Source organism: Leuciscus leuciscus (assembly GCF_965113295.1).
Source record: "Leuciscus leuciscus genome assembly, chromosome: 4".
Lineage (NCBI taxonomy): Eukaryota > Metazoa > Chordata > Actinopteri > Cypriniformes > Leuciscidae > Leuciscus > Leuciscus leuciscus.
The window spans coordinates 50304047-50326656 of record NC_138728.1 but is presented as its reverse complement, the minus strand read 5'-3'; the positions used below and the strand labels follow the sequence as shown (position 1 = coordinate 50326656).

The following is a 22610-nucleotide window of genomic DNA, read 5'->3' as shown; positions in this document are numbered from 1 at the left end:
CCTGGGGAACATCAGAAGAAGGCATCCGGGGAGATCATCCCTAGCGCCGCTGAGTGTGCTTTTGCTGGATGACCTCCCTCAGATCCTTCTTCCTGCGGGAACTGCGTCTCCTCTGTGACCTACTCTGGACAGGAGGAGGCGCACGAGAAGAGACGCTGGCCCTCTGGGCCAGTCTATGGCCCTCAGACCAAGACTGGCCAGGCCTTCCCGCCTGTTTGGGCGCGGACTCGGATCTCAGCGGTATGCAGCTTTTAAATGCAGCTGAGCGCGCCCTCGCCTCCCTGAACTTTTCAACCACCGTCTGAACGGAGGGGCAAAAAAGTTCAGCGGCCGAAACCGGCGAATCGAGAAGAAAGGTCTTCTCTTTCTCCCCGATGTCAGCCAGGTTAAGCCACAGATGCCTCTCCGTGGCCACCATAGCCGCCATTGACCGGCCAATGGCGGCAGCAGATTGCTTGGTAGCACGGAGAGCCAGATCCGTGGTACGGCGCAGCTCAATGGCCGCCTCAGGGGACAGTCCTGCCCCCTGGTCGAGATCCCGCAGCAGGTCGGCCTGGTATGCCTGTAACACAGCGAGTGTGTGCAGAGCAGCACCGGCCTGACCCGCCGCTGTGTATGTTCTGCCATTCAAGCGCGAAGTTGTTTTTAGCGGCTTGGATGGCAGGGTAGGAGCTCTTAGTGTCGATGCCTGCCCAGAGACTAGATAGTTAGCCAACGTCTCGTCAACGGGCGGCATCGACACATACCCATGCTCAGCCGCTCCCTCCACAGCAGCGAAACTACCCCGCTGATGTGGATGAATGCGGGCAGAGTATGGGTTCTTCCATGCCTTCTTGATCTCAGCATGGAGATCCGGAAGGAATGGAAGGCTCACCTGAGCTGGTGGCCTATGGCTGGGAAGAAACCGATCGTCGAGACGACCACGAGCGGCTTCTTCCCTGACGCGCCTCCACGGCAGCTGTAAACTGTCGGTGGCGTGCCCCATAACATCCACCAGCTCCGCATACACAGGGCAGGATGGTTGAGATGGTTCAGTATCTGCCAGACTGACGACATCAACCAAATCCTGCCCGTCCGGAAGAGCAGCAGCTGCAGACGCATTAGGTGATAGTGATAACACATCATCATCTACCTGCAGCTCACTCTCGTCAGCGGACGAGCTGTCTGAGAGGTGAAACCTCCCTCTCAAGACGCTCGGCCAGCTCCTTCTGAGACCCCCATGATGAAAGTCGCCGCTGAGCCTCAGCCCGAGCGGAACCCGCACCACGGGGCTCAGAAGTTGAACCCTCTTCCCTCGAGAAAAGGGTCAGACGAGAGCGGAGAGTCTTTAAAGAAAAACTCCCGCAGTTCGCACAAGAAGAGCCTCTCGTGCATGCTCTTCACCCAAACAGAAAACGCACAGATCGTGTGTGTCACTCGGCGTCAAAAACCTTGGGCACGGGTCTGCACACTTACGGAAGCTCTGCTTCTTCTCTGCACGTTTCATAATTCTTTTAGAGCGATATTCTTACCAGACAAAACAGTCCCTGAAGACGAAAAGATGTTGTCATGTGTGCAAGGCTCCCTTTTATCCAGGTTGCGCGTTAATCAATCAAGCTGATGATTCACGGGCTGTCGCCGGTCAACATGATTGACGTGAGTTGATATTTATTTCAGACACCTGTCACGCCTGAGGCGTTCCCCATTGCGTCATTCTGACGTAGTTTAGAGTTCCCTTTTGAAAGGGAACTAGTAAATTACCTCATCCATTATCATGATTTGTGAACTCCACACATCTCTGGATGGTGAGAACGACATCTCCCATCGTTCCACTCTCCTTCATAGCGTCATCAAGGTTCGCCTTTGTTATTGTTTGGAAACTGCGCCCTTTTGCAGCAAAAAATCATACATATTGTATCTTTAAGCCATCACTGCGTTCTGCACTCTCACTAAAACTGTCGTCATAAATACTGAAGTTGTCCACACTGCTGTAACGGTCACCAGCTGGAGTGCCCTTGAGAGCCACCAGAGGGCACTCCACACCAGACTATCATGTTTCACTCACAAACTACATTTCCCAGAACTCACTGCCCGGACTCATCATCACTGATTGCATTCACCTGTATCTCATTACCTTGTTAGTTTCAGCCTATTTATTCCATGTTCACTCCTTCACTCACTGCAAAGTTTTGTTTTAGTGTCACACTGCATCTCTGAGCATTTTCCCTGGTTTCCTGTTTCTTGGTTTTTGGATTTCTTGCCTGTTCCGTGGATTATTCTCTTGCCTCTGACCCCTGCCTGTTTTGTTTTGTTTTGTTTGTTTGTTTGGACTGCCTACCTGTGTTTTGACCCATTGCCTGTACTTTGGATTACGCCTTTGGATTGCCCATAATAAAAGCTGCATTTGGATCTCCAAGACACGGACCAAGTCCGTGTCTTGGAGCAGTTCGTGACAGAAAACTTCATCATTTTTTGTCAATTTCGCACACTAATGAAGAATATTTTGTTCAATTTAGGCAGCTTTTTCAATGAACCAGAGAGAAACTTTAAGAAGAAGCTTATGGCAAGGTCTCCATGCTACACTAATAAAAGTAGTAAGGCTTTCCTCTGTGTACACATATCCATAAAAAGTACAATTTTGCCTGTATTATTGGTGTCCCCTTCAAAAAATGCTCTTGAGGAATGTTATGTTTATTGTCCCCTCCAACATTTAGATGAAATTTACGCCCCTGAGCAGCGATGATCAACATTGACCCAGCAGGTTGACTCTCTTCCACCTCCACCAAGGAAACCGTCCGATTGAGGATTTTGTCAAAGAGTTTTGTGAGCTTAGCCATGGGGTTAACTTTAATGATCCTGTCTTAAAGGACATTTTTTGCCATGGACTGAATGACCTTCTTAACTATCTCATGCCTGACAATACCCCTCACTGGACTCTAGCTCAATATATTGACTTTGCCCTTTTGCTGAGCGGCTCATTTACTGTGGGCTTTACGGATGAGGAGCCTTGCAAGCCCACGGTATCCTCTAAGCCTGAGCCACTTCACATCATGCCCACTCTAGTGTTGGCAACTCCAGTGCTAACACCGCTCACCAGCACAGTCACATCCCTCATCCGACCATGGCCACTGCCAAGCCAGAGCTTCACGTCACGTCTGCCGAGCCAGAGACTGTTCACGTCACGTCTGCTGAGCCAGAGACTGTTCACATCAGTCCTGCCGATCCAGAGACTGTTCACGTCACGTCCTCCGATCCAGAGTCTGTTCACGTCACGTCTGCTGAGCCAGAGACTGTTCACATCAGTCCTGCCGATCCAGAGACTGTTCACGTCACGTCCTCCGATCCAGAGTCTGTTCACGTCACGTCTGCCGAGCCAGTGTCTCTGGACAAGATGGCCACTGCCGAGCCAGTGTCTCTGGACAAGATGGCCGCCGCCACGCCTGAACCTGAGCCCTCAGCAGAGATGGCCGCCTGTTGTCTGGGATATATGAACATGTAACAGTTGCATGTTCCTCCCTGGAGGCTAACAGAGTATCAAGAGCCATTCGATTTAGTAAAACAAGCTTCCTCATTACATGCACTTCTTCTGCAATGTCAGCTACAGAAGATAGATGTCAAGTATATTTGTATAGCGCTTTTCACAATACAAATTGTATCAAAGCAGCTTCACAGTATCAAATCAAAATAATACAACAAGGTTTGTTTCTAGTGGAATTTATTGATTGATAAAATAAATTTATATTCCGCAAAATATCCCCAACTGAGCAAGCCAAAGGGAACAGTGGCAAGGAACCGAAAAACTAACCTGACGGTGACCTAAAACTCCATCAGGTGACCTAATGGAGATAATAAAACCTTGGGAGAACCCAGGCTTAGTCGGGGGCCAGTTCTCCTCTGGCGTTTATGAACTAGAGACCGGATTTAACTGTAAGATTAAAAGTATTATACGAATGCCTGACTGAAGAGATGCGTCTTTAATCTAGTTTTAAACTGGGAGAGCGAGTCTGAGCAACGAACAGTATCAGGAAGGCTATTCCAGAGTTTTGGAGCTAAATATGAAAACGCCCTCCCTCCTTTGGTGGATCTGGATATCCTAGGTATGACCAGAAGCCTCGTATTTAGTGATCTTAAAGAGCGCGATGGATTATAGGGCGATAGAAGATCCGTTAAATAATATATACGTAATAATATTAATAATATAAATAATACGAGCTACAACCTCATTTTCCTCAAAATGAGCCTTATAATATAAATCGATCTCCATGAGACCGTCTGCAAAGTACAAAACCCAAAAAGCGCTACTACAAATATTAGTCATTAACTTCAATGTTACACACGGTAGTGTCACCAAATTCAATTTACACATCAGTGGTTTGTGGCAAGATCCATTTCCATTTTTTTAAACGTCCTTCAACTTTTTCTAAAACATTGTCCCAATTTTTACACACAAAAGTATCATCTCCAAGATAAACACCAAGATATTTAAACCCACCCTTGGTCCAAATCAACCCGGCAGGTAAAACAAGTTTTCTACTTAACATATCACTGATTGTTACAGCTTCACTTTTCCCCCAGTTAATTTTAGAAGAGGACAATACACCAAAAGCATTAATATTTTCTACAAGGGTGTCAATGTCTTCTTGTTTTTTGACAATGACAACATCATCGGCATAAGCAGATCATTTAAAAACTGTTTCACATCCAGGAAGGTTTACACCGAAAAGAGATTAATCTTAATTTGTGCAGAAGAGGCTCTATGGGCAAGGAGCACAGCATACCAGATAATGAACATCCTTGTCTAACTCCCCTATGAACTTTAAAAGGAGCACTTAAACCACCGTTGATCTTTAAAATATGCTCTATGTTTTTTATGTTTATCATAATCGATCTTCTCACTAAAGCTGATCGTCTGTGAATCAACGCCTGGCCTACAGAAGAGCGGAAGTGTTGAACATTTACATGTTTACTTTCCACCTCTGTATATTTCAGATTGTAAAGAGTCTGTAAATTAATCTAAACTAAAAGCAGAATCCCTAGAGCTCGATATCATTATAAGCCTGAAGATTAATTCCTGAAGACTTACCGTGATGTGATATTTATACACTTCCTGTCAGTGGAATTTCCTGTCTGTGGAATTTCCTGCTTGTGGAATTTCCTGCCTGCAACTTTGACGCAAGCAGGAAACAAGCTAACGCATGTATTGACGCACGTATCCTCTGTCCAACTGTATTAAATGGTTTATTAACAAAGTTCGGGAGGAGCACGTTCAGATAATTAACCCAAGTGGAGAGCACTCAGCAATCAATGGTAAGAGGTATATATACATTCTGCAGTCTCACCTCAATCCATTGACAGTTTTGCAGCATTTAGCCCCGCAGAACCGTCCTAACCTTTCCGAATCGAGCAATTCCCGTCCGATGAATAATCTTTCGTCTTTGAGGAACCTTTGCCGCAATCCTCTGGTGTTATCTCGCAGGCGTCAGGCCTGGATCACCACCGCTGGCGAAACATCTGTGATCTCCTTCCACGTATTTCTCTACACCGGTCCATCCAATAATTCCCGCCATAGAGAAATGGTAAATAAGGCAATGCTGCCCTCTTCACGCAAAGGAAAGGGTCTTCCTTCTTCGTCAGGCCGCCGCAGCAGGCCCTAAGTAAGCCGCGCCGCAGATTCAGTCCCGGCCAGCCCTTACGAAAATTAACCATGTTTTTTTTTTGTAGTAACTATGTTTTTTTGTAGTTACCATGGTTTAACTATGGTTTTTGTAGTAAAACCATAGTAACTACAAAATTAATCATAGTTTAACTATGGTTTTTGCAGTAAAACCATACCCAGCTAACACAAATGCGTAACTGTTACGTAACTGCAACGTAATCTGGTGACCAAACTTTCGTTGTGGCGAGGTAATTAGTTATGTTGTGGCAACCGGAAAAGTGAAATTCCCAGATACGTTGCTACAACGTAACTTTGTGACGTTACCAGGTAGTAAGCACGACGTTGTGACAACGTCACTGTGGCGAGCACGACAGTGCAATCGGTGGCGTGATTGATAATGAGCGACACGTGCGCAACGCACCGGTCTCGCATCTCTTACGGAGGAGCGGAAGCATAAAAGGAAGAGCGATGACAGTTGTGATCGAGAGAGGAACAGGCCTGGGGCTCGTTCTTCGTATGTTGCTTAAAACATCCGAGATCAAATGAGACATCCAAGATGATATCATCGTGCTAATCATGATCCGGCTAATTAGGTTCTTAGAACACACTTGCCGGATATGATTAGTATAGCTGGATTGAGTTATCTGAGATAATTGCGCGTTCATGCGAAGTTTAAAAGGGGATATGTATCGATAGTAGAAACATTGATCAGCAACGCTGCTATTGGCTGCTCAGCGTGGCCAAAGAGCGCGCTCAGTTTTTCTCCTCAGCAGAGCAAGAACTAATAGTCGAAGTTTATTCTGAATGTTAATGTTTAATCAAAACGCTAGGGAACACTTCAAAGTCCGCAAAAGCCAGGAGAGAGGGCTTTAAAAAAGTAGCAACTATTTAAATCCGTTAGAAGTGCATGGTCATGTTAGATGTTTTTATCACTTATTAGCCTATATTTTTGTATTTTAATAATTGCATAATTACTTTGTGCATTGTAATGTCAGAGTCACCACACTAAAAATGGGAACAAATAAAAGTGAAGTACAAAAATATTCTACATAATGGTAGCCTAATTTTTAGTTATATTATAGTCTCTTTTATAAAAGGCACTGTTAAATAAATGGTTGTCTGTTTATAAAAGCAACCAAGAAAAAGGCTGAGAAAAAAAAGAAAGAAAAGATCTTAGTAGCCTACACTCTAAAATAATTTTTGCTGCATTAAATTAAGGCTGTATAATCCTTTCAACTGTTAAATCTGGAGTAATGATGAATTGCTTTGTGAAAGTGAAAACTGATACACTTATGTTCATGTAAACATATTTTGCCATGAGTTATTGATCACATTTTCCCGAGTGTAGTTCATTGTAATTGTGTTTTCCTCTTTTGTGCACTTTTACATAATACACCAACACTTGTATCTGTTCCCAAGAAAGTGGTGGCTGAAATATGTGCAGTAAGTGGACATTTTCTAACTTTCCAAAGGAAAGAAAGTATAAGACTTTGTAATGTCCATTTGTTTCCATTGCACTGGACAGTGAATAAAGCCTCTCAGATAACTGTCATATGGAGGAACTAGCCTACCTGCAAGTGCATAAATAATTTTTACATAAATTACTTAATTTATAGCCTACTTGTATGCTTTATGGCTGCAGGATTACACATAGAAAGGCCTACAGAAGAGTCTGCACAGACAGAGACAGAGGCCTACAGGTGGGTAGTGTATAGCCAACTTTTCCTTTTTATTTGTAGCATGAGGCATGTGTCTAATATCTCTTGTTGCAGGCACTTGACCACTGGCTTTTCTCTACAAAGAACAATTGAAATAAAACTCAAGGAACTAAGCATATTTGTCTTTTATTAAACATTTAATGAAAAGTGTTTTTTTGTGGCAATGTTGTGTAATATGGCACATGACACAATGTCACAGGCCCTGTCAGGTGTGCAACCCTCAGACTTTTCAGACACTGAAATCTTCCCTTTAGTTATCCAAAGTTCATTTCATTGTGTGCCCTTGTCCTGGCCAGAGCTGCACTGTAACTGGTTTGGGTCAGGGAATGGGGTCATAAAACACCTGTCTGCAGGAACATGTCATAATCACCTATGAAAAAATGCAGTTCTGTTAGGATCAGCATAAGTGTATGTAATACAGTGAGCTTGATATTTAATTGTGGAACTTTTTTTACCACTTTAAAACAATGTGCATAAATGTGAATCTCTGAAAATTCTTGTCCTGCACAGATCCTGGCCATTTTGCTTTCACATTTGTGATATGGAAGATTTTAGTCAACTGCCTTTTTTTATTTATTTGATATAATATTACTAATCTAGAATATTAAGAATCACAATAGTAACTGGGCTGCACATTTACATTGTGAACCCCCTTTCTGTTCACATAATCCCCTTCACTGAGGCCTTGATGGCAGTCTAGTCTATGGTACCAATCACGTTAAAGGGATACTCCACTTTAAAATGAAAATTCTGTCATCATATACTCACCCTTTATGTTGTTTCAATCCTTTATGAATTTATTTCTTCTGCTGAACAGAAAGGAAGATATTTAGAAGAATATCAGTAACCAGACAACCAGACTAACCAGACCCAGTCTCATTGACTTCCATATGTTTTTCCTACTATGGAAGTCAATGAGACCAGAAACTGTCTGGTTACTGACATTCTTCTAAATCTTCCTTCCTGTTCAGCAGAAGAAAGAAATTCATACAGGTTGATGTATATGATGTATATGATGACAGAATTTTTAGAATTTTCATTTTAAAGTGGAGTATGCCTTGGAGTAACGTTTGATGACCAGCTGACCTTCACAGATCACATTTCAAATACAGCTCGATCATGCAGGTTTGCACTACACAACATCAGGAAGATCAGGCCTTTCCTAACTGAGCATGCAACACAACTTCTCGTCCAGGCCCTGGTCATTTCTAGGCTGGACTACTGTAATGCCCTTCTGGCCGGACTTCCAGCATGCGCAACTAAGCCCCTGCAGATGATCCAGAATGCTGCAGCTCGTCTAGTCTTCAACGAGCCCAAGAGGGCCCACGTCACTGCTCTGTTCATTTCTCTGCACTGGCTACCTCTCGCTGCTCGCATCAAGTTCAAGGCATTGACGCTTGCCTACAGAACTATCACAGGCTCAGCTCCCTCCTACTTTCACTCACTCCTACGAGTCTACAACCCTACCAGAAGCCTTCGATCGGTCAACGAGCGACGTCTCGTGGTTCCATCACAGAAAGCCACAAAATCACTTTCCAGAACATTCTCATTCACAGTTCCATGCTGGTGGAACGCTCTCCCCACCCTCATCCGGAATGCAGAATCCCTGACAACATTCAAAAAACATCTGAAAACCCATCTCTTCCATGAGCACTTAACCACATAAAAAAATAAATAAATAAAAACCCTCCCCTTTCCCTCTAAACCTCACTTATCGGGCTTATGCTACTCTGAATAATGACTGAACTTTGTATCTTGAGCACTTCTTGCGCTGCTTTTGTTTGTGCCTCCTCATGATGACTCGCTTAATCTAGTCCTGCTTTGTAAATCGCTTTGGATAAAAGCGTCTGCTAAATGACTAAATGTAAATGTAAATGTAAGCCTGAGTGACATATACTGTAGGCTACTGTAATGGTGATTGCATGATCCTCATAAAAATTATGATAGCCTAAATAAAACTGCTTTACAACATTAGGTCTTAAGTGGCTTGGACATGCCACAAAAAAACCTAAAACTGTTTTTTAAACCTAAACTCGCCAGGTAGCCTAAACTCCGAATGACAGCACTTTCCATCAAGTTCTCCGCATCTCCAATAGTGTAAAGGAAAGATCAAACCACTCGCAAATAATCTTAGGGCAATGCAAACAGTTTGTGCTGTAGTTAAAGCCCGACTCCGACAAGTTGAAAATAAATGTGCGTTTCCAACAAATTAATAATGTAAACGACAATCTCACGAGTCACGAGAAAAAAAATATATATCAGAAAGTGCACTATTGCGCTGCGCTGGACTTATCAGCTCCGCTTGAGCCGCAGTCTAATCCTGTTTACATGAAATAAGCCTGCTCCCGAGCAGGTTTAAGCTTACGGACCTGTTGCTATGACAGCAAGTCCAGGATGAGCTTCGAAGAACCAAACAATCCAAGATCATGCCAAATCGTCAACAATCAAATCCAGCTAAGTGAGTTAGCGACGTACGAAGAACGAGCCCCTGGACTTGTGTTGTGTTTTGTTTCTGTTTTTATTGTGACAGCAGTCGTCCGTGAGGGGCTGCTGTCTTTTACTTTCGTTTTGTATTTGTTTTATTTTTATCATTAAAAATGTTTGAAAGTTCGCCGGTTCCCGCCTCCTTCTTCCCATAACAACATAACACGCTGTTGGAGAGCCCTCGCTGCTGAGGGGGATCGCGGTGCTGAGGAGGTCGGGCAGCACGAGGGAGCGATGGCCGCCGATTGCTGCCCGAGGCGAAGGTGCTGGAGCGATGGAAGATCTGGTGGGACGGAGAGCTCGCTGCCGTGCTCCTGCGTTGAGGAGGGGTGGCTGCCATCCAAGAGGCAGCGGAGGAGTCGCTTCCGTTCGCCGTGGGCCGGAGCCTGTTGCCGTCGGCCATGATGGGGGCGGAGCAGGGTACGGGAGATTTATTTATTATTTATAAACATGAACACGGTCAATAGAGGCACCATCCAATGTGCAAATACACAAAACATCACCTATTTTCTGTTGTCTATTTGAAAAAAGCATATACTTTTTTTTTTTTGCCGAAGTTAACTACCAGTTTCAATTCAACAAAGACCTTCTGTATAGCTGTAAAGGCAGATTGTAGCTCAAAATGGGCCTGGTCAACTGTAGGGGCAATAGCATAAATAACCGTACCATCAGCATAGAGGTGGAGTTGACAGTTATTTATAGCTGAACCAATATTATTGATATAAATAGAAAAAGAAAAAGAACCTAAAACCAATCCCTGTGGAACGCCCTTCAAAATCTCAAGAAAACCTGATTTGATACCATCAGTGGAAACACACTGTGTTCTATTTGTTAGATAATTTTCAAACCATCTGCAGGCCGCCAAGTCTAGTCCAATTGAAGACCATCAAAGCAAGATCTGAACTGTAGTTGCAACACACATTATGTCTGAGTAAAAAGTGAAGTCAGCAGTGGTGAATTAACCCATCCGTGAATTAGAGATGCACACACACAGCACACAGTGAGGTGACACACACTAACTCAGAGCAGTGGGCAGTCAGCTGATGCGGCGCCGAGGAGCAGTGAAGGGTTTGGTGCATCGCTCAAGGGCACCTTAGCCGTGGATGTGGACGGGACAGTGATGTTCAACAACTTTCCCCACACACTCTCACTTTCCACACAACCACTTTCCTCCTGGGGCCGTATTCACAAAGAATTTTAAGGCTAAAAGTAGCTCCTAACTGGGGAATTTAGGAGCAACTCCTAAAAATAATGGGCGTGTCACTCGTAACTTTAGGACTCCTAATTTTTTTGACTAAGAGTAATTCACGAAGCATTTTAGCCCTGAAAGTAGCACCTAAGCCTGGGACAGCTTAAAAGAAGTCGAGAGGACTCCTAACTCACTAAGACCTTCACAAACCGCTTTTTGTGGCATTTCACGTTGCGATGTTTTGAAATGCGTATGCGGCGCTACAGGAGCTTCCAATCGCGAGGAATAATTCTGCATTGTAGGCATAACTAGGGATGCAATAACGCCACCAACAACAACCAAAACTAGGCTAGTCAAGTCAAGTCAAGTCAAGTCACCTTTATTTATATAGCGCTTTTTACAATACAGGTTGTATCAAAGCAGCTTCACATTGAAAAAATGAAAATAATACAACATAGTTTGTTTCTAGAAGAAAATTGCATCATTGTCCACCCTAATTAGGCAGCTCAATAATATCGTTGAATATTAATTGTCCCCAACTAAGCAAGCCAAAACCAAGGCAACAGTGGCAAGGAACCAAAACTCCTCCAGGTGACAGAATGGAGAAAAAAACCTTGGGAGAACCCAGGCTCAGTCAGGGGCCAGTTCTCCTCTGGCCAACGAGCGAACAGTGTATGATTATGATCCAGGCAGCATTACGGGTCAGAAGTCAGATTGGTCTGTCGATGAGGCCGGCACTTCAGGGATGCGTCATGGTTGGGTCCACGTGCAGATCCACCATCTAATCTGGATACAGCCGGAGTCCACCTCACTTCAGAACGGAGAGACTGGTTGACACTTCAGTACTGCGTTGTCGTCGTGTCCAGGCGCAGGTCCTTCATCGGATCTGGATACGGCCTGTATCCGGCGGACTGCGGTAAACCTCGGTATAAGCAGAGAGACTAATATTAACGTAGATGCCATTCTTCTTATGATGTAACGAGTACATCAGGATTCATGGGAAGTGTTCCCGGTTCCGGCTAAACTAATCTATGCAGCCTAATATGGAATTATAGAAGTCTATAATGTGTTATGTGTATGCTATGTCAAAGAGATGTGTCTTTAATCTAGCTTTGAACTGACAGAGTGTGTCTGCTTCCCGGACAATGTTAGGAAGACTGTTCCAGAGTTTTGGTGCTAAATAGGAAAAGGATCTACCGCCAGCAGTCGATTTTGATATTCTTGGTATTATCAACTGGCCGGAATTTTGAGATCGCAAGAGACGTGAAGGACTATAATGCGCTAAGAGCTCGTTCAAGTACTGCGGAGCTAAACCATTTAGTGCTTTGTAAGTAATCAGCAATATTTTAAAATTGATGCGATGTTTAATAGGGAGCCAGTGCAGTTTTGACAAAACCGGGCTAATATGGTCATACTTCCTGGTTCTGGTAAGAACTCGAGCTGCTGCGTTTTGAACTAGCTGTAATTTGTTTATTAGGCGTGCAGGGCAACCACCCAGTAGAGCATTACAATAATCTAGCCTTGATGTCATGAACGCATGAACTAATTGTTCCGCATTTGTCAATGAGAGCATATGACGTAATTTAGATATATTTTTAAGATGGAAAAATGCGGTTTTACAGATACTAGACACGTGACTTTCAAATGAAAGATTGGTATCAAAGAGCACACCCAGGTTCCTAACCGACGACGAAGACTTAACAGAGCAGCCATCAAGTGTTAGACAGTATTCTAGATTATTACGTGAGGAAGTTTTTTGTCCAATGATTAGAATCTCTGTTTTTTCAGAATTTAGTAGTAGGAAATTACTAGTCATCCAATTTTTTATATCAGCTATGCATTCCGTTAATTTAGTGAATTGGTAAGTTTCGTCTGGGCGTGAAGAAATATAGAGCTGAGTATCGTCAGCATAACAGTGAAAATTGATTCCATGCTTCCTAATGATATCTCCTAATGGTAGCATGTACAGAGTGAACAGCAGCGGTCCTAGTACTGAGCCTTGTGGTACGCCATACTGAACTAGTGATCGATGAGACATCTCTTCATTTACTGCTACAAACTGATAACGGTCAGATAAGTATGATTTAAACCATGCTAGTGCAATTCCACTAATCCCAACATAGTTTTCGAGTCTATTTAAAAGAATGTTGTGGTCAATGGTGTCAAATGCAGCACTAAGATCGAGTAACACTAATAGCGAGATACAACCACGATCGGATGATAAGAGCAAATCATTTGTGACTCTAACGAGAGCTGTCTCGGTACTATGGTACGGTCTAAATCCTGACTGGAAATCCTCACAGATATCATTTCTTTCTAAAAAGGAACATAGTTGTGAAGATACTGCCTTTTCTAGTATCTTTGACAGAAAAGGTAGATTCGAGATCGGCCTGTAATTGACTAATTCTGTAGGATCAAGTTGCGGTTTTTTAACAAGCGGTTTAATCATAGCCAGCTTAAAGGTTTTCGGTACATATCCTAATGATAAAGATGAATTAATGATATTAAGAAGAGGATCTATGACCTCTGGAAGCATCTCTTTCAGTAGCTTAGTCGGTATAGGGTCTAACATACATGTTGTTGATTTAGATGATTTAACAAGTTTAGTAAATTCTTCCTCTCCTATAGCAACGAATGAATCAAATATTTCCTCAGGGAGACTACAATGCACTCCCTCATGTGATTCTGTAGTGGACGGTTGCATAGTTATAATTTTCTCCCTGATATCATCAATCTTGTTAGTAAAGAAGTTCATAAAGTCATTACTGCTGTGCTGCTTGGAAACTTCTGGGGTTGAAGATTTATTTTTTGTTAGTTTAGCCACTGTTTCAAATAAATACCTAGGATTATTTTTATTTTCTTCTAATAGGGTTGAAAAATAAGCAGATCTAGCAGCTTTTAAGGCCTCTCTGTAAGTAATCGAGCTCTCTTTCCATGAAATGCGAAATACCTCTAGTTTTGTTTTCTTCCAGTTGCGCTCCATTTTTCTGGCTGCTCTCTTAAGGGCCCAAGTGTGCTCGTTGTTCCACGGCGTTGGACTATTTTCTTTAATCTTCTTTACGCGCAATGGAGCAACTGTGTCTAAAGTGCTGGAAAAGAGCGAGTTAAAAGTTTCTGTCACAATATCTAGTTCTTCTAAGCTATCTGCGATGCTAAGATGATGAAACCGATCAGGAAGATTATTGAGAAAGCAATCTTTAGTGGCAGAAGTGATAGGTCTAACATATTTGTAACACGGAGTCGACTTTGCAGCCTTGGCTAAATGAAGTTTACACGAGACTAGATAATGATCTGAGATGTCATCGCTCTGCTGCAGAATTTCAACAGCATCAACATCTATTCCATGTGATAATATTAGATCTAGAGTATGATTACGGCAATGAGTAGGTCCTGACACGTGTTGTCTAACTCCAATAGAGTTCAGAATGTCATTAAATGCCAACGCCAATGCGTCTTTTTTGTTATCCACATGTATATTAAAATCACCAACAATTAGGACTTTATCTGCAGCCAATACTAACTCTGATAGAAAATCAGCAAATTCTTTGATAAAGTCTGTATGGTGCCCTGGTGGCCTGTATACAGTAGCCAGCACAAATGTTAAACGTGATTTATCATTTACACTAGATAGTGTTACATTTAGCAACAACACTTCAAAAGAATTATATTTAAAACAAGTCTTCGCAGTAATTCTGAAAATATGACTATAAATTACAGCAACACCTCCCCCTTTGCCCTTCAGACGAGGTTCATGTTTATAACAGTAATCTTGCGGGGTGGACTCATTTAAAGTAATATAACTGTCTGGTTTTAGCCAGGTTTCTGTCAAACACAGCACATCTAGGTTATAGTCTGTAATCATATCATTAACAATGAGTGCTTTTGAAGTAAGGGATCGAATATTCAGCAACCCAAGCTTTATCATTTGTTCATTCGTATTATGTCTGTTTTTTTATTTGTTGAACATCAATTAAATTTTTACCCTTGAATGGGTTTAGGAGTTTTTTGTATGTCCTAATTCGTAATTTTGTAGGCTACTCATTGCATGTAAACTATTTGTAATGTTTTATTGTGAATTAAATTAAAATGTTCTTCTTTTTGCAAACGTAGGCAGAGGCATATAGTGACAGATTAATTCAATAATTTTGCAAAGATATTGCATCAATCCATATGTTTCATTAGGCTACTAGGCTATTTGTTTTGCCTTACTCTTTATTCATTTAGGCTATTTATTCAGTTATTCATCATCTTCCGTCCTTCGCACTACTTGTGTAGCGCATGCATTCTCAGACCAGTCACCTGTCACTCATCATCGTAGGGGAGGTGTTTGGAATCATTCCCGCGTTACAATCATCAGCCAATCACAGTGGTCACTTCAGTCAAGCTCGTGCATGAGTAATGACGTCATCCATAGCAACGAAGACTCACTCTTAGTTTAGGAGTTGTCATTTTTCTTTACTAAGAGTAGGTCTGAAAGGCGTTGTGAATAGCTTTTAAGAGAAAACTCCTAGCTAAAATCTTTTAGTTCGATTTAGGAGTACTCCTAGTGGTAAGATAAAATGCTTTGTGAATATGGCCCCTGGTTGGCATCCGAACAAGTCACACGTCCAATACCCTAACAAGAAGGCCATAGGGCTGTCACTTTTGAGAAAAATCTAATTCGAACGGGTATCAAATATAAAACAATCTATTTGAATATATTCGAATATCTACGATACATTTATTTCACAAAAAAAACAATGTTACAGATGAAACAGTTCTCCGTTAGGACGTGAGTGCTCTGAAAGAGGCACTAAAAGACTGCTTTAAAACTTTCACAGAGACCTCAAACAGAAAGCACAAAGCCTGTCTTTAAATTTAATTTCGTTTTGTATCTTTTTGTATCTTAATTTTAATCAATGTTTCATCAACCAATAAAACTATAGTAAATAGTCTACTATAGTAAATATTGTAGACAATAGATAATCATGACACGGAGGCGCCGGCGCGTGAACCTGGAGCTCGTCTTATAAATGAACCGAAACTCAGCGTATAAGGTAGCCTACTTGCCTCACAGACCTGAGACATATATAGAAAGCATGAAATGTCTACTTTTAAACAGAACAATTCAAAATGAAAGAAAAAAGATTGCTCTGTTCTCTGCTTATGTAATCCATATGAAATGTGCATTTCTCTCTGGCGCGTTCACTACTCTGAAGATCGCGAGTCAGCATCGTCAACTTCATTTTTGCAGCCGACACTGACACAGAAAACACTTGTTTATTAATAAACAATTAAAATGTCTCCTTGCTATATTTGACATATTCATAGTAATTACTTTTGCCGGTTCTCAGCTTTTAGGTGCTTTATTGGCAGCACCACCCTTACATGTTACATGAACGCGTCACCACCCCATCAGCACCGAAAACTTGGAGATTTTTTCTTTTTGGGGGCATTTTGTTTGTGTTCAGTCTTTCTCAGTTGTCTTTAGGTTAATGTTTCAGTTAACAGTTTTTCAGTTGTTTTCAGTTATTTTTTTCAGGGGCAGGCTACAGGAGCAGCATGTACTCACGCGGCTGTAGACGGTAATGTTTTCTCTTGGTTCATGTCAATCAGTATGAATTCATTTTATATATAATCCGGAAAATATGGTACTTTACCATCTACGGTGTAGAACCCAAAATATTTCCAGACACTACTTTTTGAGTTGGGATAGAATTGTCCGCTCAGGCTGGCCGTTCTGTGCGTTATCTTCCATTTTCAAAACAGGGTGGCTGTTGGCTATTATTCGCTTGACTTGGTCATGGGCCTACTCTACAATACGTTTAGAGCGCCCGCTACTGGATGAGATGGCAAACAATAAAATAAAAAACAAACAGTCTAATCACAGACTGTAAAAAATGCGCTACACATGGCACTTTAAAAAGCGAATAGTTTATCTATAGTTCGATTACGGATATTTCACGTCATGTTCGAATGCATATTCGAATATCAAATAAAAAGTGACAGCCCCAGTAGGCCATGGTTGATTTTCCAACCTACCAGTAGGACCTCATTTGACACACCAGCAAGGTGGATTGTGTGGTCTTTCCAGGGTGCTGGACCAGGAACGATTGTGTGGTCTTTCCAGGGTGCTGGACCTGGAATGATTGTGTGGTCTTTCCAGGGTGCTGGACCAGGAACGATTGTGTGGTCTTTCCAGTGTCCTGGAACGATTGTGTGGTCTTTCCAGGGTGCTGGACCTGGAACGATTGTGTGGTCTTTCCAGGGTGCTGGACCTGGAATGATTGTGTGGTCTTTCCAGGGTGTTGGACCTGGAATGATTGTGTGGTCTTTCCAGGGTGCTGGACCAGGAACGATTGTGTGGTCTTTCCAGGGTGCTGAACCAGGAACGATTGTGTGGTCTTTCCAGGGTGCTGGACCAGGAACGATTGTGTGGTCTTTCCAGGGTGCTGAACCAGGAACGATTGTGTGGTCTTTCCAGGGTGCTGGACCTGGAACGATTGTGTGGTCTTTCCAGGATGCTGGACCAGGAACGATTGTGTGGTCTTTCCAGGGTGCTGGACCTTGAACGATTGTGTGGTCTTTCCAGGGTGCTGGACCAGGAACGATTGTGTGGTCTTTCCAGGATGCTGGACCAGGAACGATTGTGTGGTCTTTCCAGGGTGCTGGACCTTGAACGATTGTGTGGTCTTTCCAGGGTGCTGGACCAGGAATGATTGTGTGGTCTTTCCAGGGTGCTGAACCAGGAACGATTGTGTGGTCTTTCCAGGGTGCTGGACCAGGAACGATTGTGTGGTCTTTCCAGGGTGCTGTACCTGGAATGATTGTGTGGTCTTTCCAGGGTGCTGGACCGGGAACGATTGTGTGGTCTTTCCAGGGTGCTGGACCAGGAACGATTGTGTGGTCTTTCCAGGGTGCTGAACCTGGAACGATTGTGTGGTCTTTCCAGGGTGCTGGACCAGGAACGATTGTGTGGTCTTTCCAGGGTGCTGGACCTGGAACGATTGTGTGGTCTTTCCAGTGTCCTGGAACGATTGTGTGGTCTTTCCAGGGTGCTGGACCTGGAATGATTGTGTGGTCTTTCCAGGGTGCTGGACCAGGAACGATTGTGTGGTCTTTCCAGTGTCCTGGAACGATTGTGTGGTCTTTCCAGGGTGCTGGACCTGGAATGATTGTGTGGTCTTTCCAGGGTGCTGGACCTGGAATGATTGTGTGGTCTTTCCAGTGTCTTGGAACGATTGTGTGGTCTTTCCAGGGTGCTGGGACGATTGTGTGGTCTTTCCAGGGTGCTGGAACTGGAATGATTGTGTGGTGTGTAAGGTGTTTCCATGTTCGGGGACCTGGAACGATGGCGAGGTGTTTCCCTGGTGTGCTCTTGGCCAATCACTTGATGGCTGGAACTGGGCGTGGAGCTGGACTTGGATTTCTTTGGTGGCGGTGGCAGGGAGGGGCCTGTTAGATCGCAAACACTGAGACAATATTAAGCAACTGACTTTACTTAGAAAACTGTACATTTACATGTTGATGTTTTAGTTTAAGATATATGGGCTACTTACCATGTCCTGATGAATTTGCCTCAGAACTTAACAGGTAATTCGGTGGGGTATCATCAATTGCATCTTCATCTCCATCTGTGTAACATATAAAACAGCCACATTAATCGCACTCACAGTACTAAAAGTTTCCTGCTTAGAAGTCTCAGTGTTAAACACAAACTATTTTGGACCAGCTACACAACTGTTTCATTATCATACCTTCAACAAAGTCATCAAATGTTTGTTTTTTTCCCAATCCTCTTGGGCTTAGAGATGGCCAGCTCATCGCCACTACCCTCAGCAGCTGTCGAGAAGTTGTATAACTCGCACTCCTCCCTGTCCACTGGAATGAATGAAAACCATGCATCAACGATAATGATTATGAAAAGTGAATGCAAAACAAGTCCTTATTACAGCAACTGACGTTGACTTGATGTTAATTTCAGCTTTATGAGAGGAAATTTCCTCCACTTTTCCTCAGGCTTTCGCATCTCTTTCATTGCTTTCAAAGACCTGGGTGTTATACTAGACCGCAACCTGTCTTTTGAAAATCATATTTCATATGTTACAAGAACTACCTTTTTCCACCTTAGAAACATTGCTAAGCTACGTAATATGCTATCTGTTTCTGATGCAGAAAAGTTAGTTCATGCGTTCATGACCTCGAGACTAGATTACTGTAATGCTTTATTAGCTGGTTGTCCTGCATCCTCAATAAACAAGCTACAGTTAGTCCAAAATGCAGCCGCTAGAGTTCTTACTAGATCAAGAAAATATGATCATATAACACCGATTTTAACATCACTGGTTACCTATAAAGTCCCGTATTAACTACAAGGTATTGCTACTGACTTATAAAGCCCTAAACGGCTTAGCTCCAGTCTATTTAACGGATCTTCTATCGCCCTACAATCCATCGCGCTCTTTAAGATCACTAAATTCGAGGCTTCTGGTCATACCTAGGATATCCAGATCCACCAAAGGAGGGAGGGCGTTTTTATATTTAGCTCCAAAACTCTGGAATAACCTTCCTGACACTGTTCGTTGCTCAGACTCGCTCTCCCAGTTTAAAACTAGATTAAAGACGCATCTCTTCAGTCAGGCATTTATATAATATTTTTAATCTTACAGTTAAATCCGGTCTCTAGTTCATAAACGTCAGAGGAGAACTGGCCCCCGACTGAGCTGATGGAGTTTTAGGTCACCGTCAGGTCACTTGATGGAGTTTTAGGTCACCGTCAGGTCACCTGATGGAGTTTTAGGTCACCGTCAGGTCACCTGATGGAGTTTTAGGTCACCGTCAGGTCACCTGATAGAGTTTTAGGACACCGTCAGGTCACCTGATAGAGTTTTAGGACACCGTCAGGTCACCTGATGGAGTTTTAGGACACCGTCAGGTCACCTGATGGAGTTTTAGGTCACCGTCAGGTCACCTGATGGAGTTTTAGGTCACCGTCAGGTCACCTGATGGAGTTTTAGGTCACCGTCCGTCAGGTCACCTGATGGAGTTTTAGGTCACCGTCCGTCAGGTCACCTGATGGAGTTTTAGGTCACCGTCAGGTCACCTGATGGAGTTTTAGGTCACCGTCAGGTCACCTGATGGAGTTTTAGGTCACCGTCAGGTCACCTGATGGAGTTTTAGGTCACCGTCAGGTCACTTGATGGAGTTTTTCGGTTCCTTGCCACTGTTGCCTTTGGCTTGCTCAGTTGGGGATATTTTGGGAATATTAATTTATTTTTATCAATCAATAAATTCCACTAGAAACAAACCTTGTTGTATTATTTTAATGCTGTGAAGCTGCTTTGATACAATTTGTATTGTGAAAAGCGCTATACAAATATACTTGACTTGACTTATCAGCTGTCAATCAAGCTCATACATTTTATATCTAAATACGATCTAAACTAACGAGTTAGAAAAAAAATCACCCCCCTCACAGTTGTAAGGCACTCGGAAGCTATCGAAAAATACAATAAAAGTCCATTGGACCAACCTGTAAAAACATGAATTTATGCTGTGAAAACGCACATTTAACAAGGGGGTCTATGGACATTTGCTCCCTTTTGGGACCTGCCCCTAGTGGATTTGCGATGTATTGCAGTTTTTCGCACTTCCGGGTAGGCTTCAATTTTTCAGATTAGAATGTTGCCGCTTGCTTGAAACCCATTCAAACAGATTGTAAGCGTGGATTTGTGTAACATGAAGCACGTGACCGCAAGGCGCGAAAGCAAGGTCAACTTAACTCACTCTTGAGAAATACCAGTAAAACACTCATGGAACTCCTGTTATATGAAAAGCTAAATACAGAGCAAAATTAATTTCTTACATACATTATAGTTGCACTTTGTGGTTTATGATTAGAGAATTCTGTCAGTGAGCCCGCACTGAAATCAGTTCTCATCGGATTTCTTCACCAGTGACTAATCTAACCGATTTTGGTTTGACGTTGGATGTTCGATATTCGCATATTTAGGGACCGTCTCAAAATTACATGCGACATTGGTATAAACGTTTCTAACGTCAATAGCATTTGAAGACAATGACTTACAGTCTTAAACCAAAATACATTGTTCACCCAGGTCTCATGTATGATGCAAACATTTTATATTTTTTATATTTATGACAATAAACTGCTAAATCATATGCAAATATTGCTATGTATTTCACTACTGTATGGTTTCATACACAAAATATGACAATATTTAAAGCTCAATAGCATTTGAAGACAATGACTTACAGTCATAAAACCAACTGTTCACCCAGGTCTCATGTATGATGCACACCTTTTAGATTTTTGATATTTGTAGCGACAATGACTCTGTTTTAGCGAATTATTAGCTCAAATGAGAGTTAATATTCATGAAATATGAATATTTATATGCCGTATACATAAATTAAATTATCCCAAATAGGGAATAGGTCAAACCTCACCTTATATTAATAATTAACACGATTACTCGTAGTAACTAGTAAATAGGTAGGTAGAATTATAATATTAGTTATGGGAAATTAGGTAGAAGTTAGTGTTCATTTATCATGCAAACTATCCGTCCGGCAGACAGCATGTACAATTACTGAACAGAAACCTATCGGTCTATAACACCGATAAATAACCTTCCTGTGGCCACGAGGAACGATATTTTCGTGTTTTAGACAATTTAGAGATTGTGATAGTAAAATCAGGTAGAGCTGTAACTTAGATCGCACTTTCAGGGACTCCAGTAATGGAACAAATGAGACAGATTCAATTCAAAAGCTTATGGAATTTAATATAAAACAAGCTAAAGATTGCATGTACTAATCAAAACACGCAGGAGTAAAATATGCATAACAAACAAACAAAACATAACACGATCTTAACAAGAAATAAAAAGAAGAGTAGAAGAGAGAGAGTTATAGAGTTAGAGGATTAACGTGTGTGTGTAACAGAGTGAGAGCGTGTGTGAGTGTGTGTCTGAGAGAGCGTGTGTGTGTAAGAGAGTAAGTGGGTGCGTGTGAGAGAGAGAGAGAGGGAGAGAGAGAGTTAGAAAGAGAAAGATCTTTTCAGACCAAACAATTCAAACAGCTTCTTCAAATGAGACCCCAAAGGCTTTTAGTAATTTCTAGACAAACTTATCACAGCATTTCTTTCTGGATTGCGAATTTAAGAATGTACATTACTTTACGTTGGAGATATAGCCCTCTTTGTGTGCGTCTGTGTGGACAAGATGCGTGAAGCCACGTGTTCGAAGGGTCGTCAGGGCGGAGTTCAGATGATGGTAACTCATCTGCAGAGCGTACGCAAACGTCGCCAAAAGATAATTTAGTCTTAAGTTGGTTCTTAAGGAAAATAGCAAACTGAGGTAGATTATCAAGAAAATAAAGACTTCGAATAAAAACGAAAATAAAAGAAACAAACGAAAAGCTTGTAGTGAAGAAGGTGGATCTCTCCCTGGCGTAAAACTGCAATAGAGGAGAGTTAGGCGCCGTGTTTTGAAGGAGATAAAGTCACGCCTTCCTCCCGTGTCTGACCCAATCATTTGGGAGGACATGTGGCGATAAAAATTGATCACGGGGTTGATTGGGG

At 42.4% G+C, this 22610-nt stretch overlaps 2 long non-coding RNA genes across 2 annotated transcripts in view; both read right to left on the bottom strand.

The window, feature by feature from the left end:
* The window catches only part of LOC309497093, a 119238-nt gene that overhangs the window by 43967 nt on the left and 52661 nt on the right, over positions 1-22610 (bottom strand). The window lies entirely within an intron of this gene.
* Positions 11385-14127, bottom strand: LOC309497298. Its single transcript, XR_014205474.1, has 2 exons — positions 13117-14127; positions 11385-12976 (listed from the first exon to the last, which is right to left on the bottom strand). It is a non-coding gene; the product is annotated as an uncharacterized lncRNA (long non-coding RNA).